The sequence below is a fragment of the Castor canadensis genome, chromosome 5, assembly GCF_047511655.1.
Source record: "Castor canadensis chromosome 5, mCasCan1.hap1v2, whole genome shotgun sequence".
Classification (NCBI taxonomy): Eukaryota; Metazoa; Chordata; class Mammalia; order Rodentia; family Castoridae; genus Castor; species Castor canadensis.
The window spans coordinates 97147246-97166085 of NC_133390.1; the positions used below are offsets into that span (position 1 = coordinate 97147246).

General features: G+C 39.6%; 1 protein-coding gene across 1 annotated transcript in view; it reads right to left on the reverse strand.

Moving 5' to 3' along the window:
- Window positions 1-6588, reverse strand: part of Fndc3b (fibronectin type III domain containing 3B) — a 341149-nt gene extending 334561 nt beyond the window's left edge. The window contains exon 1 of the mRNA XM_074073772.1: window positions 6570-6588. The gene's annotated coding sequence lies outside the window, so the exon portion shown is untranslated. The remainder of the gene's footprint in view (window positions 1-6569) is intronic.
- Window positions 6589-18840: the final 12252 nt, after the last annotated feature.

An 18840-nucleotide genomic window follows, 5' to 3' on the forward strand; every position in this document is an offset into this window, starting at 1 on the left:
GCTAATATGGGAAGGAAAAGCTTTTTAAAAAGCAGTGATTACCTACTGCCCACAGTGCACAGTTCAAACACTTGTCCTGGCACAGGTTACATGATCCATTTGGGCCCAAATGCCCTCTGTAGGCATCCCTTTAGCCATGCCTATTAGCCCAACCTAACTTTCATAGTTCCCAAAGATACCTCTGTCCCTGCAGATGCCTTCCCTCTATCAGAACATACTTCTTCCTCATCCCTAAGGTCAGCTACTCATCCCTGAGCTCAAGGTCTACTCATCCCTGAGCTCCGGCTAAAGCCACTCTCCCCCTCCCCATAGTCCATAGCTCTTTTGCCCATAATCTCATAATTCTTTCCAGTTCTCACATTGCTCTGATGTTATTTGTTTGCCTCTTTCACTTGGCTGAATCTTGTTCATTTTTGTATCCCCAGCATCAGGCCAGCATTGTGTTTGGAGTATAGTACCACTTATGTGTGTTGAATAAATTAATTATAAAGTAAGTAGGAGAATTTGAATGACTAGATAAAAGGGCAAACTTTAAAGGGTGAAAGGTTAAATTCAAGTGTTGAAGAAGTTTGACAAGGTAAGAGGAGGCAAGAGAAATTCAGAGAACAGAACTATTTCTGCCTATTCTAATAAACTGGATTTCTTTTTATTAAGAAGAATCAATGTAGACAGGTATGGTGCTACACATCTGTAATCAGGAGACTGAGGCAGAAGGATTGCAAGTTTTTTACCAATCTGAGTTATGAAGAGAGTTCAAAGGCAGCCTGAGATATGTAGGTAACAAGACCCTGTCTCAACCACACACACACTCACACACACACACACACACAAGAAAGAATCAATGTATACAAAATGTTTTATAGCTTAAAATGCATGTTCACATGTATGATCTCAGTGTTTCATTCATTTTCTTATCCCTAACACATAACACCAGTGTTGACATGGAAAGGAAACCTAATAGATTTTTGCAAATAATAATAAGTATAATACAGAAGAAAGAACATGGGAATTATAATCAGGAAAAAGTTACTAAGGTTCTCTGAGCCTGAATTTTCTTACTTACTAAATGATGCTGTTGCCTTCCTGCTCAGGTTGTTGCAAGGATTAAAATCTCCAGTGATTCCTCCTTGAATGAATTAATGAATGAGTGAATGAAGAGGTCTTCCCTTCATCTTCATTAATAAGAGGGATTAATAAGACAGAAAACTGGAAGCTTCAAAGAAAAAGGTGAGACTTGATAGATGATTATCAATGACTGAGAGACTTCCATTGTATACAATGAGAAAGACTGAGGGATTACTGAAGCATGAAGTGATTAAAATAGGTTTCAAGGTTGATTGTTCTTGCAGGATGTAGAACAAGGCTCACGTCAGAGAGACATTCTGAGCCTAGTTGGGAAATGATGAAGAGTTGACCAGAGTTGTGTTTCTGGAAATGAGAAAAGGACCTCATCCAAGACAAAGGGATCTACTATCTGATATTGACAATCTAGATTACCTAGTGCCCTAGATCCCAAATTACGGAACCATACTTTCCAAAGGCATTTTAGGATTTAAATAAATCTAAAAATTAACATCCAATTGAAGATGTCTAGATGTTAAGGTCTATAACAAGCTATAAAGACTTGTTACCCCTTCCCTCACCCATGCAATATATGCTGAATCATATGTTTTTAAAGATTCATTTATTATACTTCCTGATGCAAAATAATTTATATTATAATGAAAGACATACAACACTAACACATGGGGAGACAAGGAAGCCTTGAAACTAACATGGAAAAGGTTTCAAACCCTTAAACCTCTGAACACTTCTATAGTCTGAAATGCTTGAATTTGAATATCTTTCTCAGAGATTACTATGACAAGTTACACCTACTCCGTAGAAGCCCCAGGTGTTTCTCAGTCTCAATGTACTTCCTCCACTGCTAGCTGGGGTTTCCTCGCAAGCAGGCTCAGGCTTGCCTCCGCTCTTGAAAACCAATCTAACCTTAGATAGAAGGAATTAACCCTTGCATCTACTTCTTATTCTAATGTCCTGAGACAGATCTGATACCAGCTTCAACACTGACAAAAAGCCAATTAATCCTGTTTTGAAGAACATTCAGAATTTACTAGAATACTGACTAAAGTTAGCCAGCCAGCCTGGTCGTTAATGCAATCTAAGGGCAACGCTGCAACTTCAGGGAAACAGAAATTGTTCCTCCAGAACAAGTTAACAAATCGAAGTTGTTGTTTCCCCTCTTTTTGTATTGTTCAAGGCAGAACAAGGATAAATTTTAACCCAACAGTTTAAATAAAATGAAACAAAACACATTTCAAACAAGGAGATCAGTCCCACTGTTGGCAGAACTATTCAGATAGAAGCTAAATGATTGTCAGGACTCATGGAATCATGGGGGAGAGGCCCCCAACATAGCTCCCAAAGCAGCATCACTGCTCCCGTCCACCAGGGCCGAGCACTTGACCTCAGTCCAATGACTGCCCAGGAAAGGGAAAAATGCTACTTGCCAAGGCAGCTTTTAGCAACTACTCCAGTTCTAAACCAAGTCTGGCTATTGGCAACTTTCCCCCTGGTCCTGTCTCTGCCCTCTGGAGGCAGACAAAATAACAACATTCACCTTCCACGTGACTTCCTTTCCATTGAGTTGACCATGAGTGTCACTTGCTCCCTAAAGATTCTCTTCTCCTGGATAAAGTCTCTGACATGTTGCACTCTTAGGGTCTCTCTCCATTCTTTCGTCTTCTGGAGACCCAATTGTTCAACATCTCTGAAAAGTGAATGCCCAGTTTCCATTCTTAGTATTTCAGGTATGATCAGAACACAACCACAAAGACTGGCATCCATTCCTGCTTTAGTTTGGCCAAAACACTCCAATATTAGAGTCAAATATTGTGCTAATTTTCTTAGAAGCCTGACTTATCCTATTAATTCATTTCTTTCCATGAAAACTTGTCAATCTGGTCATAAATTATATATGCAACTGATGTCATCTTAACTAATGTTGACCAGTTAATTGATTGAATCTTAATATTATTAAATTATAACTTTCATTCTCAAGTTTCAACCTACTAAGACTTTTTCATCTATCAAAAAACAACCTTCCCCAGTTTAGTGACACTGATAAATATAGTAAGAATGCATTCATGTTGCTATCCAAGTTCTTAACAAAAACACAAAACATGACAAGGCCAAGGACAAATCACTAGAGTTTGTTCTTATAAAGCAAAGTTATTTAAGAAGATGTGAGTCTGTCCATCACTCTGACTTAACCTGAATGATATCACCATCAGGGAGCAGGCTGGGCCTGACAATCATTTCTTCATACTGATTACCACCATTCTTGCCCAATCTCCTACCTAGTAGGCTCTTTGGTCATTTTCTCTTCTGAACAATACCTAGATGTCTTCCCAACAGTGTGCAAAATACTGTCATCTTCTAACAAATTCAAAATTAGATAGATGTGTAGATATGTATATGTCTATATGTCTGTCTTAGTCATTTAGAGATTCTATAACAGAATACCATAAATTGGATGGCTTAAACAACAGAAATTTATTCCTGACACTTTTGGAGCCTGGATAGTGAAGATCAAGGCACTGGCAGATTTGTTGTAGGGTGGGGGCTAAATTTCTGGTTTGCAGATGATTATCTTCTGGTTGTATCCTCACAAGCCAGAGAACAGAAAGAGTCAGTAGACTCTCTCATATCAGTTTTAAGGGCACTTATCTCATTCATGAGTGCTCCACCCTCATGACCTAATTGCCTTTCAAAAGCCTTTCCACCAAATACCATCATGTTAGAGATTAGGATTTCAACATATGAATTTTGGATAGTTAAAAACATCCAGTCCATAACAGTGCTCTCACAGAGAAATGATTCAAAGAAATGCCTTTAGCTTAGGCAATATAGCTCCAATATACACCATTTTGATCAAGAAAAGATTCTGAGTTGGGCACTTGTGTCTCCCATCTGTAATCCTAGCTACTCAGGAGGCAGAGATCAGGAGGATTATGGTTGAAAGCCAGCCCAGGCAAATGGTTTGCCAGACCCTATCCTGAAAATACCCAACACAAAAAGGGCTCATGGAGTGGCTCAAGTAGTAAGAGTGCCTGCCTAGCAAGTGTGAAGCCCTGAGTTCAAACCCCAGTGTCAGGAGGGAGATAAAGGAGAATGATGGAGAGGGTCAACTATGACATATTGTAAGAACATTTATAAATGTCACAATGTACCCCCAGTACAATAATAAATAATAAATAAAAACTCCAGTGCTGCAAAAAAGAAAAGAAAAGTACTGCAAAGGAAGAGATTGGGGTGTGATAGTAGCCAAAGGAGAGGATGCTGCTTAACTAAGAATGTGTCTATAGAAATTATGTATAAGCTAAAACCTGAAGAAAAAAAAGCCCTTGCAGACACTCAATCATGCACAAAATAAAAGCAAAGAGCATTGCAGAGGGTGGAAAGAGTGTTTGTTATATACCAACTCAAAGACAACTGGGTTTTAGTCATCCCCAAAGACCAGTGACTCTGAATGTCAGTGGAAATAAATGACACTACAGAAACAGACAGGGCCAGGGCACACATAGCTTTACCAGTCACAGTATAGGATTTGGATCTATTCAGAAAAGCTAACATGGACTTAGAAAGGGGAGTTAGGTGATCTGATTTACTCCTATAAATACATAATTACTTTGCCTGGCATGTGGACCCTGGGCAGGAAGGAAGACTTGACTGGAAATAGAGGCCAATGACAGTGGATGGGGTAAGAGATGGCAGCAGCTTGGATCAAGGTGGTGGCAATAAGGATAGAGAATAATAAATGCATTAGGGATATTCTGATAGAACTGACCAACACTCACTGACTTGTTATTGGAAATGAGGGAAAGATTGGAGCCAAAAAATATATGAAGAAATCGCTCTCTCAATTTTTACTGTAGCTCCCCCATCCTTTGAACACAGGCACAAATACCTGAATGCTAACTAGGTGAAGAATCAAGTCACAGCCTTGCACATTCAGTCATGCCTCCCCTCTCAGTCCATGATCCCATGATTGATAATGATAGGTGTGACTCATCCCCATATGGACATATTTACCAGACCAGACTCCTTGCACAATTAGCTTCACAAGGAGTAAGATCACTCCCTATGGCCTCAAAGGCTCTCCTACCAACCTTCCAGAGTGCTCAGACATTCAACCCCAACCGTGGTCCCACATCCGGACACCAAAAGATTATCCCTGGAATGAGCAGCGTTTCCCTGGAGTTATCGCTTGCATTCCATCCTGAGTTCCGGTGCTGTTAGCCTTATCTACTGGAAAAAGCCCCAGTGAACAGTCCAGGTTCAGATCTGTTGCTATGACATGCTGTAATCTCAGAAAAACAATTTGACACTTTTGTGTCTCAGTCCCTCATCTGATTTAAAGAGAACTGAATAACACCGAAAATCATTTACCTCTAACTTTCTGGGATCCTGTGGATCCTATTTATTTGAGACAGGGTCTCACTGTGTAGCCTAGACTGGCCTTGAACTCAAGATCCTCCTGCCTCTGTCTCCTGCGTGTTGGAATTGCAAGTATGTACCACCAAGCCCTGCTTAAATTCAATAAATATTTGTAAATTCATTCTTTTTCTTTACATAAAAATCCATAACAGCTTTCTTATTTGCAAAAGTTTAGCTTAAGCAATTCTCTGTCTTTATGAAGTGATCTACTTCCTTTATTCAACAGGAATAAGGTAATTTGTTTTGATTCCTTTTTGCCTTGGCTGCTGAGATAAATTTTGTTCTCAATTATAGCAATTATCCTCAGCCTAGGATTTCTGGTAAGACCATTCTTCCTCCCTTTTTATTATATAATTCTTATTCATTGTATTTTTATTTTAATGAGCCTATTTTATCTCTTGGACTGTGTGTTTTTCTATCCTTATAAGAGTTAGGTGTATTATTTAGGACTATTTTGGCTCCAAGTGACAAGAAACTCATTCAAAGAAGATTTAGATAAAAAATTGGATAGAATGAAACAGCTTTCACTAAACATGGTTTAGAATTCCTGAACCATAATAATACTGGTAAACTCCTTAGTTTGTATATGGTAAATGAAAGTATACATTGTTTATTCTTACAAGATAAGTTTTAGTTACTTTACATATGTTTACTAACAACATTTTCTATCATCCTTATATTAATTATTCCAAAAAAAGGGAGCAAATTTCAACATTGTCCCTCTTCTTAGGAAATTTTTAATCTAAGACAAATTATCATACATTGAAAATAAATATATACTTTTATCATATATCATATTAGTTAGGGTTCTACAGAGAGCTGAACTGAAAGAATAGATAGATAACAGATAGATAGAAAGATGGATAGATACTCTCCAATAGAAAAAGTGTATATCCTATTTCTCTATTGCTATTGCTATATATCCACAGAAAACATATATATGCATATCCAATAGAAAAAAATATATTCCATTGCTGTTTCTCTCTATATATGTGAGATATATAGAGATATAGATATAGATCTCACATATTTGGGGGGGTGAGAAATATTTTTAAAGAATTGCCTCACACTGTTTGCAGGATAGGTTGGCAAGCTGGAGTCCTAGAGAAGACTTGTTGCAGCTCCAGTCAAAGGCAGTCTGACAGCAGAAGTCCCTCTTCCTAGGAAGACATGAGTCTTTTTTTTCTCCTGAGGCTTCAACTGATTGGATGAGGCCACTTAAGCAATCTGCTTCACTCAGTCCACTGATGTAAATGCTCATTTCATGGAAGGCAGACAGGGAGGGAGGAACAGAAGGAAAAGAAGGGAGGGAGGCAGGAAGAGAGGGAAGGAAAGAAAGGGTGGAACAAAAGGAGGGAGGAGAGAGGGAAGGAAATGAAGAAAGGAGGAGAGAGGGTGAGAGGAAAAGAAAAGAAGGGAGGAAGGAAGAAAGGGAAGGGGGGAAAGGAAGGGAGGGATGGAGGGAGGAGAAAGGGAGAGAGGGAAGGAAAGGAAAGGACAAAAACAGGGAAATGATGGAAGGAAGGGGGGTGGGGAGAGACTGGTGTTTGAACCAGAATCTGAGTATTACATCCTAGCCAAATTTAAACATAAAATTAACCATTACACATACTTTAAGATAATTGGATGGGGTACAGTTGAGAGCTTGTCAGTCTTAATTTAGCCCAGAATTTCTAGCACTGCTTGCAAATAGTTGATGGTCAATAAATACTTATTAAATCAGCAAACTGGAAATTGAATTAGATTTATCCTCAAGAAAAAAATGTAAAAGGCAATTTAGGTACTGTCCTTATTTTAAAATATATATGAATTTACACATTTAGGGAAGTAAATAAAAATTTAGAAATCTAGATATTTCTGACAGTAGGACAATGTAGATCTGCTCAATTTTATCACATCATTCATAAGATAAATCTAATGTCCATCTAAAAAGTACTATTTTTGCTGTGTGTGGTGGACCATACCTGTAATTCTAGCAGTTGGCAGGTAGAGCAAAGAAAATCACAGTTTTGAGGCCAGTCTGAGCTACCTAGTGAGACAATCCTACATAGATTGGTTGCGTACTCAACATTAAATATTCTGACTATTGTTCTTGTCTGATTTCAAGTAGGCAAGTCACTCGACTTCTCCAATTCAGTTTCCTCATCTTTAAAATGGAGGCACTGATGAAAATAACATCTGTTTATAGGAATTAAATGAAGACAAGTAAATAAAAGCACATATGCTATAAAGGAACTTTAAACATAATTCTAAGTATTGAGTAAGTGTTTCTGATAAGTGTTTTAACTTTTGTGTGCTAGAGGGAAGTTCATTAGGTCAAATACGGACTCAGCAGTCATCTTCAACATGCTTTTTTTTTTTTTCTTTTATTATTCATATGTGCATACAAGGCTTGGGTCATTTCTCCCCCCTGCCCCCACCCCCTCCCTTACCACCCACTCCACCCCCTCCCTCTCCCCCCCACAATACCCAGCAGAAACTACTTTGCTCTTATTTCTAATTTTGTTGTAGAGAGAGTATAAGCAATAATAGAAAGGAACAAGGGTTTTTGCTGTTCAACATGCTTTAGTTCCCTTAAAGCAAGGGCCTAGGATAAAAGATCCAACAGCCCTGGATTTGTCCACAGCTGCCACCCAAGTAACAATCTTCATATGTGCCTCATGTGGAAAAGACTGCTATTCATATCTTGTTGCTTTCACATATATTCAGTTTAATTGATCATCAACCATGCCAGCATTTTCTAAAATAAAATAATACTAAAAAAAGACAAATGCATACAATGTTCTTTTGTTTGCATGAAGACTCAAGATGCCACCTTGTAGCAATAAAGATAATATTTTAAATTATCTTTCATTTCCTGTGGGTGATTACTGTCAGCCTATATCCAGATTTTGTCACTTTATGTAGGATTGTCGACTATGTACACAGGCACATCTTTTTCCTCTAATAAAATAATCTAAGAGCATGTACACTCAGGAGCTCCAACTTTATACCAACCTCAGACTTCTGGTGAAAAGGTTTGTCCCAAGATTTTTTTCCTTAAGGAGTCTGTCCTTCTACACAAGCTCTAGCATTCAAAGAAATCCAGAGAAAAAAGTCAATCAATTTGTTGTTTGCCTTTTCTATTACTCTGTTTGTCTTAGTTCTACTAGAATTATTGAATTGGTAGGTTATTTTGACCTCTAATAGACAGAGCTTTCGGGAGGAAGTTGAGAAAAATGGATGAAGAGTGGTATCATACCATGATGACTGCTAACTGCTGACTGAACAACAGTTAGCACAAGGGAATATTATGACTTCAATGTGTATTAATTAATGCATCTCTCCTTCTTTACACACCTCCCAGGTATCCATTAATTTCCACTACCCAATGATGAGGTACCCCTTTTAGCTCCAAGCTAAATTTACCTGCTCTGAAGCATGTTTCTTATGAATTCCTTAAGTGACTAACCCTGATTAATTAACATATTCAATCATTTCATTCTGCCATCATTTCTTTAGAACTCATTATGTGCTATGGTCAGACATGTAATCAAATCAAATTCCCCACAACACCTATATCCACGAGTCTCCCCTAAAGTCTGGCTACTTCCTTTCCCCAATACAGGGTAAGAAGGCCATTGATCTCTCTGGGGAAAGAGACACAACCTCTAGGTGTCTGATGAGGACAATTGTAAAGTGAATTAATGGTCACAAACCTCTGGGCAAAAAAAATGGTATGGCTGGGAGTGCCCTAAAGACCAACTCTTCCCACGAATACCTGTAATACAAGTCTTCTCATCTTCGACCCAAGGAAACAGCCAATGACTGGTAATGTAGGCTCTGGCGCAGCAGAGTGGAGTATTTGAAGAGCATAAAGGATTTTTGTGTGTCCCTCAAGTATCCTCCTAAACACCTTTTGACTCTTCCCTATACAATACTGATTGTAATGAGCACTTTCCATTATTTTTCCTCCTAGTACTTAAATCACAAAGAGATAGGTGACCAGAAAAGTAAGGCTCTCAGATCCCTGGCTGCAAAGAACATAGTTGACGGACACCACCAGCTGTCACACCTCTGGACTCACCACCACATTCTTGTCAGCCACATTTCCTCATAGCTGCTCCCAGTGAATGACGGAGCATGGCAGAGGTACCACAGCAGGCTCATTCCTGCAGGACATAGGATCTCTTTCATTGAATGGGTCAGAGGACCCACTGTGAGGTGGGCTTGAGATAAACCTTCATTGGTCTCCCTCTACTCTCACTGGAGGGCCACAATGACATTTTGGGTTTCTGGGAATCAGTGTCAGTTCAAAGCCACCTCAGTTACCTTGGTGAAAGGGTAACTTCCCCCGTGGGGAAGATCGAGGAGGGAGAAGATTAAGAGTACACATTTTCAGTAGTATCCATGGGTCTTCCCTGAGAGGCCTACCCTTCTGGAGAGTTCACAAACCTAGTTCTGGGTCTAAATACTGTTTTTAGTGTTTACTAGACAAAATTTATGCCTCCCTGAGCACACAGTCCTCACTTAAGCTAGAAGTACAGGGTTGATTTACCTTCAATTCCCAAATCTCTCTTCTCCTCCTTCAAAAGCAATGCAAATCAACAGATTACCAGATACCAGGTTTCATCAATCATTTCCTACTAAAGATAAAGGCTGAATAACAGGAGCTTAAAACCTGTGTTGAATAAAGGTTGTCTTTTAGAATGCTAGTTCACCTTAATCTCAGTTTTGATGGTTTACAAATAAATCTTTGTTCTTGCCAAAATAATTTGTCTTGGATTCATTGGGCCCAGAAGGGAGTAAATGGACTCAGGTTCATTAACAGTTAGAGTGTTGTGCATCTCCTCATTGGTTATACTTTGTACATCACTTTTAGGACCCTGCCGGGACTAAAATCTAGTTATGAATCTAGAAACAAAGAAGGATGGGAAGGGTGGATCCTAAGAAGAAGTCACATTGTCTTGCTTAGCAACTGACTCAGGGGAGGCCATTTTCTCAGACTATGCAGGGTTAATTCCCTCATATGCAGGAGAGGCCATACCCCTTTGGGTTGGGAGGCCAATACCACAGGGCATGGGGAGGTCACTTCCACTGAGAATTATTTTTATAAGAAATTAGAGATTATGGAGCTTGAGAAAGAAATCCTATCTGCAGTCAGAAAGCTGGGGATCCAGAAGAGCTGATGGTGCAGTTCTAGTCCAAGTTCAAAAGCCTGAGAAGCAGGAATGCCTATTAGGGTACATTTTAATTCAAAAGCCTGCAGGTCTGAGACCCAAGAAGAGCTGATGTTTGTTTCAGTTCAGGTCTGAACACTGGGAAGGAGCTATGTTGTAGCTCCAGCTGGCAAGAGGAGCAAGAGGAGTTCCCCCTTTCTCTAGGGGTGAGGTAGAGGAGGTCAGCCTTTTTGTTCTAGTCAGGTCTTTAACTATTTAGACAAAAGCAACCATAATTGGGAGGGCAATCTGATTTACTCTATAGATTCAAATGTTAACCTTATCCAAAAATACCATCATGGATACACCCAGAGTACTGTTGTCATGGATACACCCAGAGTACTGTTTCAGCAAATGTCTGTGCAACCCGTGGCCATTTGAGTTGACATAGGAAATTATTCATCATACCAAGCGTATGGTAAAGGGAATGAGAGATAGTGTTACTTCATTCTCCATCTGCTTCCCGCCTACAGGCAACATGCTTGCAGCAATTCCACCCCTTATATGTTGACACCATGTTGTCTGGGAAAAGAGAGAATCTCTTCTGAGAGACCATGAGATCAAGGAAATGTTTCTCAGAAAGTGTCTCTTCTCTTATTGGCTCTGACTGGGCTTCATGTCAATTCCTAAACCAATCATGGTGGCTTGGGTAAAGGTGGATATAGCGATTCCTTTATACTAATCTAGGTCCATTTCTGCAGTGTGGAGTGTGGAATCAATCCCACTCAGACCAGGGACAAAGAATAAGGGAGGAGCCTTCTCAAAGGAAATCTGGGGAAGTATTTCCAGAAGCAGAGGAAACGATGTTTGGTAACCAAGGGCACTAGGTAAGCAGAGAGGATGGGGAGGGCACTGCAGGAGTAGATAAGGGGTGGGGGGAGTGTGAAGTGAGTGTGAGAATGTTAGGAAAGCCATACAGCAGATCTTTCATTGTTGTAATACAGGAACATTTTCCATGTACAGAGCCAAGCTAAAAATGTTTTCTGATTATTTTTTCATAGTTTGCTCTTAGACCAAAGACTGTGCTTTATAGTCACAGTCTCAGAATCCTAATTATTCCTCATCCTTAATTTACCTTACTCAGATTCTCTTCCCACCACTGGACCAAACATTTCTAACTCCAAGTGAAGGCCTCCCAGAGGTCAGGAGATGCTCAAACACAAGAGTCTTAGCCCAGGGGAACCAGGAACAGGGGGCTGTCCCTAAAAACACTCTCTGCAAGTAGCAGCCATCGATAAAAGTTCTTGGCAGAAGCAGTAGTGTGTTTATTATGCTTACCACAGTGCTCACATCCCAAGCTATGGGGAAAAAAAGAAAAGGGGGAGCCTTTGAAATGCACTGGTTCCTCCACCTGAACTGTGGGGGGTGTTTGCATTCACTGAGAACTTGTACTAAAAAATCAAGCAATCACAAAGCAAGATACAAAAATTTCAGGGTATTTTCCATATTTACATTGAGCAAATCAATGCTTTCCCCACTCACAAATGCGCGCATGTGTAGTGCGGAAGGTAAATCCCTGCTTTTACTGAACCCGTCCACACCTCCTTTTCAAACTCTGTATCTGATGCTGTCCATCCTCCTAGCTCTTTTCCTAACTTTCATTTCTTTCGGCATCTTACTCTCATTTATTGATTTCCTACCTGCTGTGTGTCAGGCACTGCTTGGGGATGTTGGTCGTGAACCAACTGACACACTTCTGCCCTATGGATCAGTTTCCATAGTCTGCCATCCAAACCTCATCACACTCCAGTGGGGCCACCATTCCAGCCTTGTCTTCTCTCTGTGATTCTCTCCACCTGCCTCAAGCTCCAGCCACAACAAACGCAACACGGTGCTCTGAGCACAGCAAGGTGTCCCTGCTTCAGTGTCCTTTCTTTCCTCAAGCTTTTTCTGGTGAGTAATCCATAATCCAGCCTACACAACTCTTCACTGTGAAATCCTCCCTGACAGAACCAGATCACAGCCCTCCTTATTCTGTGCTTTCTTTGTAACTTTTGTACTTTTTTTTTTTTGGCAGTACTGGGGTTTGAACTCAGTGCCTCGCACTTGCTAAGTAGAACTCTACCACTTGAGCCGCACCCTCAATCCTTCTTGCTTTAGTTATTTTTCACTGTTTTTGCCTGAATTGGCCTTGGACTGTTATTCTCCTACCTATGCCTCCCACATAGCTGGGAATTCAGGCATGCACCACCACAGTGTCTAGTCTTGCTTTTGTACTTTTTATGTATTCCTTTGCATACATCACACCTCGGTGTGAACTGTGTGCTCAGGCGTGCTCTCTCTCACAACGCTGTGAGCTCTCTCTCCACTGGCAGAGGACAGCTCTGAATCCACAGGCCCTCACATGGAGCCTAGTGTAGCATGGATGGCAAATGGAACTGAAATACTCATTGCCACAGTTAACTCTTGCATAGCATTCCTGCTTTAGCGTTTTGTGATTGCTAAAATCCGTGAACAAGCCTAATGCCTTTTTAAAGTGATGGGTTTAAAGCCTTGATTTAAAGTGAATGAAGACATTTAAGTAGCTTGAACTAGTATATATTCAAAATATTTTCACTCATCTTTGGAATTATATATGTTATACTTAGGGTAAAGCTATAATTTAAACTCAGCACACAAAGTTACATAAACCACTGAGAGAATGCTATTAATAATTATTATGATTTGAGGTAGCACCAAGACTCAATTGGACTTTGCTCAACCCTTTATCAATATCGTTCTTCAAAACTTACTTTCTTCTACTTAATAATGCATAATTAAAATCATACATTCAAAAAATAGGTGTATTAATTACATGTAAAAGTTTCCTTTTCCTGCCCAAACTTTCGTATCTTCTGATCAAAAGTAACCATGTTAGGCTGGTGGAGTGGCTCAAGTGGTAGAGCTCCTGCCTAGCAAGTGTGAGGCCCTGAGTTCAAACCTCAGTTAAAAAAAAAAGTAATTATGTTAATCTCTTTTGGGGGGTAAACTTCCAGAAAATGACTTAATCAATTTATTACATGAATGGGATCATATTATATTTATTCTTAGACTTCAATTGACAAATTTCTCAATCCATCCCAAAACAATCTAATTCCCACACCTAGATTAATCAGCTCTTTTTCTTTCCTTTTGTCACACTCAAAGCCGAGTTTATTTTCTTAAGGCATTAGTATCCATTTGGTCTCTTCTGTGTCTTGTCTGTCTGGGTTTAAATTGACTTCGTCTCTCTGGATGCTTTACAATGCTAAAAAAATGCTGGTTGATAAAAAAAAAAAAAGAGAGAGAGAGATGGTTTGCCTAACATATCTGAAAAACTTGATTCAATTCTTGGTGTTCACCAGTGGAGACTTGGCTTTCATCTTCTATACATCCATATTTCAGTTCAACTAGGAATTCACAGTTAACTTTTTCTTCATTAATTTTATCTTTTTTAGTATTAGTCATTTATTACAAACTATTTTGTTTATTTGGCTGGTACTAGGGTTTGAACTCAGGCCTGGTGCTTGCTGGCAAGTTCTCTACAACTTAAGCCACAGCTCCAGCCCTCTTTTGTTTTTTTAGTTATTTTTCAGGTACGACCAGGGAGGGACTGGACAGTGATCCTCCTACCTACAGCCTCCCGTGTATCTGGGATCACCATGCCAGGCTCATTGGTTGAGATGGGATCTCAGTAACTTTTTGCCTGGGCTGGCCTCAAATGGCAATCCTTTTGAGCTCTGCCTCTTGAGTAGCTGGGATTATAAATATGAGCCACCATACCCAACCCCAAGCTATTTTTTTTATTAAATTCCACAAACCTTTTGCTGAGTATATTCTTCTAAAGCAGGTCATTGTTCTTGCTACATGTGGGCTTGGAAGTGTTTTCCATTTTGTGATTTTTTTTTCCAGTATTGGGGATTGAACCCTCATGCTTGTTAGGCAAGCACTCTACCACTTGAGCCACACGTCCAGCCCTTTTGGGTTTTTTTGTTTGTTTTGTTTTGTGTGTGTGTCTGTTTTTGAGGTAGAATCTCACTACTTTTGCCTGGGCTGGCCTCAAATTCATGATTCTCCTGTCTCTGCCTTCTGAAAAGCGAGATTGCAGGTATGTACTACCATACCCTGCTTCCATTTTGTATTTGTTCTGTAATTTTTTCTTCAATTTATTTTGTACTTATTTAAAAATATTTTGACACATCCGTATTAGTGGGCTCATAGTAAGCAGATATTTACAACACCTATATACCATAATTCTTGGAATTTCCCTAATAAAGACTTACTACTTTGGACTATGTGTTGCCCTATTCCTATTATTTGTCTTAAAATGTAAACAACCTAGACCAGAATAACACACCAGGAAGCAAAACTGTAGTGAGAACAGTCATGTGAGTTAGGTTAATTAATTGTTCCACCAGGAAATTTTGGAATCGAATAAGAGAACTAGGGTTGAAGTCTTGTTTGATGAATGAATACCAGCAGCAGTCTGAGCAATGCTTACTTATTTCCTGGTTTGAGATTTTTGTTTCCAGTAATGTTGGTTGCGTCCACTTGTACAGATATTATAATGGTCATTATAATGACCGTCTGTCTAGAGAGCAAGAGCCCTGTCTTCTCTTTCTCTCCTCTTTCTCTCACCAGTACTTTGTGTCAGACACTGTTCTAGGAACCAGGGATATGATGCTAGAATAAAGATTCCCTTGTGGAGTTTATATCACAACAGGGAGGACACAGACCATAAATAATAAGCATAACAAATAAGTAAATAATATATTTGTTAGAGGTTACTAGGGTTGGGCAAGTAGCCATTCTTAGAAAAAAAATAGAAAAGGTGTCATTGAGATATAAATAGGTAGTTTGCAATTATCAATAAGAAGGTGACCTCAAACTCCTTGAGGACACATCTTTTGAATAAAAGAAGTGAAGTTACCTCGAGGATCTCTATAGCAAGAGTACTCCAGGCAGAGGAGAGAACTGGTGAAGGGCAGCAGATAGTAGTGTGCCTGTGCCTGACTTTTTCAGGAATGCTAAGATCAGTATATTTAGAGCTCACTGAGCAAGGGAGAGAGTAGTAGAAAATTGCTTTGAGAGGCTAAGGTGGCGAAAGGCTCTATAGACACTGAGTGAAATGGGGAGCCACTGCAGATTTTGGAGGACCCCAAGAATGGCATCAACTGATTTAGGTTTAAAGTGGCCTACTGTTTAAGAATATACTGTTGGGGGCAAGAGTAGAAGCGGGGAGACTTGGCAGTCACAAAGGAGGCAGATGACCGGGCCTTGCACAAGTGTGCTAGATTAGGTGGCAGAAGTAACAGGATTCTGAATCTATCTTGAAGTTAGGATGAACAGAACTTGTCAACATACTAGACGTGGCGTGTGAACGAAAGGGAGGTGGGATGAGTCCCAATCTGAGCACCTGGAAGGATGGCGCTGCCCTCTGCCAAGACAGGGAAGCTGGGGGAGAAACAGGAATGGGGAAAGGAGTCAACAGGAGTTTAATTTGGGGCAACAGTTCTACAGGTTCGTGTGAGATGTTTATTAGATACAGCTGTGTCAGAGCTCAGGGAACCCATTTAACTTCTCTAGCTTCTGTAAAAGGAGAACTTTTTACTAGAAGTACTTTAAGTTCTCTTTAACTTTTTAATTTGTTTGTTTGTTTTAGGACAATTTCTCACTGTGTAACCCTGGCTGGCATTAACTCCCCATCCTCCAGCTTCACCTTCCTAGTGCTAAGATTACAGGTCTGAGCCCTTTGAACTCAACCTTTTAACATTTTTTTGATTTCAAGTTTTAATTGGCTAAGTTGTGTAGGGCTAATATCCATGATTACTTGCATGTATTGTCCCAGATTAAATCTTATTTTTTAATTTAAATTGGGTGGTCAGGGTAGGCTGCCTTGGAAAGGTGACTTTTAAACAAGAGGGATAAATGAGTTAACCGTGAAGGTATCCAAGAAAGAGTGCCTTTCCTCGGAGGTCAGAGTGGGCCTGATTGAGCAGTAGCACGTAAGGCATACATGTGACTGATAAACCCACAAAGAGAAGATACATTACAAAGTTTTAAAGGATTCAAAAGTTAGTAAATCATCAGAAAAACAATCCAATGATTCAAGCATAAATGAGTCAGAAATATAAGAATTCCCTTAAATTGCTACAATCAGAATCAGACATAAAATTCTTGGCAAATATGCTATAAGATAGTTTTTTAACTTCCTCCTCAAAAAAAAAATCTGCAGTTTTTATAAACAATTTAAAATCTAAGATTAATAAAATAATTAAAAATAATGCCATTTGAGTTGATGAATGGGATAACTACTAGAAAAAATAGTATCAATCACTTGAAATACTTGAAATAGCTGTGAGTTTCAAAGGTAAAGCGAGGAAATAGGTAAAATCTTTTCTGGTGTTGGTGTTCTCCAGCTCTCATAGATTTCTTGATTGGGGGTAGGCCAAGTATATTCTTTTTCCTTTCTGCTCTCCTAATTGAGATTTTTCTGACATCTAACACAAAGTTGGAAAAATTGGGATAATATGCCATTAGGATAGAAGAGGATGAGTCCCTTCCTGGCCTCCTGGGGCTGGAATAATTGATGGTTGATTTGGGAGGGAACAGAGGAGGAGGGGTCAGATGGAGGGAGGTGGATGACATGTGTGGAATGCCACAGGAAGGGAAGCCGGTAATCCATAAGGCAAACTGAAAGTCTCAGATCTGAGCCATATGTAACCATCATACCAGAAAACCCTTAAAGAACACTTACCATGTAGTGAGCAATACATTTTACATATATGTAATAATATCTTTCTTTCATACTGATAAGCAAAATCTTTAACAACAGGTCAGAAGAATTTTAGGTTGAAATTACATTCCACCATCTTCTTTCTTCCAGTGTTGTAAAGGAGAATTTTACTCTCAGGCTATTTTATTTTCTCCTCTTTACAAAGAATTTATTAATTCTGTCTGGAAGCTTCTAAGATTTTTCTCTTTATCCTTGTGTAAATAATAATAGGAAATACTTAAGAGAGCTCACTATGAGCCAGGAACTATTGAAAGCATTTCACATTATTAATACATTATGTCATCTCAGGAACACTTTGAAACTATGACAGTGGCTATTTCTATTTTATAGATGAAAAGAAGTTGAGTAACTTCTTGAGTCCAAGCAAAATAATATCCAGTAGTCGTTAGGATAGCTGGTAAGAAGGGAACACATGTAAAAGCTATTTTAAAGACACAGTGCTTCACAGGACGCAGGGTGTTGGAAAAGGGAAATTGGACTACTCAGATATTAATACCCTCCTGTGCAACCAAGGTCAAAGCTAATCAAAGGACATTCTCTGGGCCCAATGCATGGAGACTGATCTGGAATAGATAAATAACCACTACTTCTTTCCTGAAACTTAATCAGGAGGGAGCAAAGGCTTCACAATAGCCTACGTGACCTCTCACGAACACCTCTGTAAACATATCTTTGTTGGTTTTCTTTTGGTCCAGCAGCCCTCTCAATAACCTCCCTAGGTGTGGGGAATTCCCAACCCTTCCAGATCTTACTTGCCTCTCTGCTATAAGCCACGTAGCTTCCCCAGCTGTACTTTTATCAATGGTAGAAAGTATTCGAAGGTGGATGGCTAAAGAGCTGGCAATGTTTAACCTGGAGGAGAGGCTGTCAGTGGGGGTGGGCGGGTGAAGGCCACCATTGATAGAGACCTCTATAAACATAGAGATTTCTCCAAATGAAAGAAGCCTGTGACTTAAGAGCGGAGGTGAGGGTGGGGTGGGCGGGGAGGGAAAATCAACAGAGAAAGAGAGATAGCCAAGCAGATGGAGGAAACAGTTCTAAGCACATTCTCCAAAATTACTGCATTTTAAAAACCTTTATTGAGGTACAGTTTACTTACACTAAAAGCACATCTATTTTAAATTATATTGTCATGCATTTTGACAAACGAATGCATCTAGGCCACCTCTCCAAGGTACTGCACCTCTCTATCACATCACGAACTTCTATCACTAACTCTTGATCCATTCCAATCAGCCAAGCCCATTCCCATTCCCAGACAACTGCTCATAGATTTTAGTCATTCTAGATGACTTTGACTTTTTCTACAGCTTTCATATAAATCTAATTGTATATTCTGTGTCTGCTTTTCTGTTACCCAGAGTGATATTTTTGAGACTCATCATTATT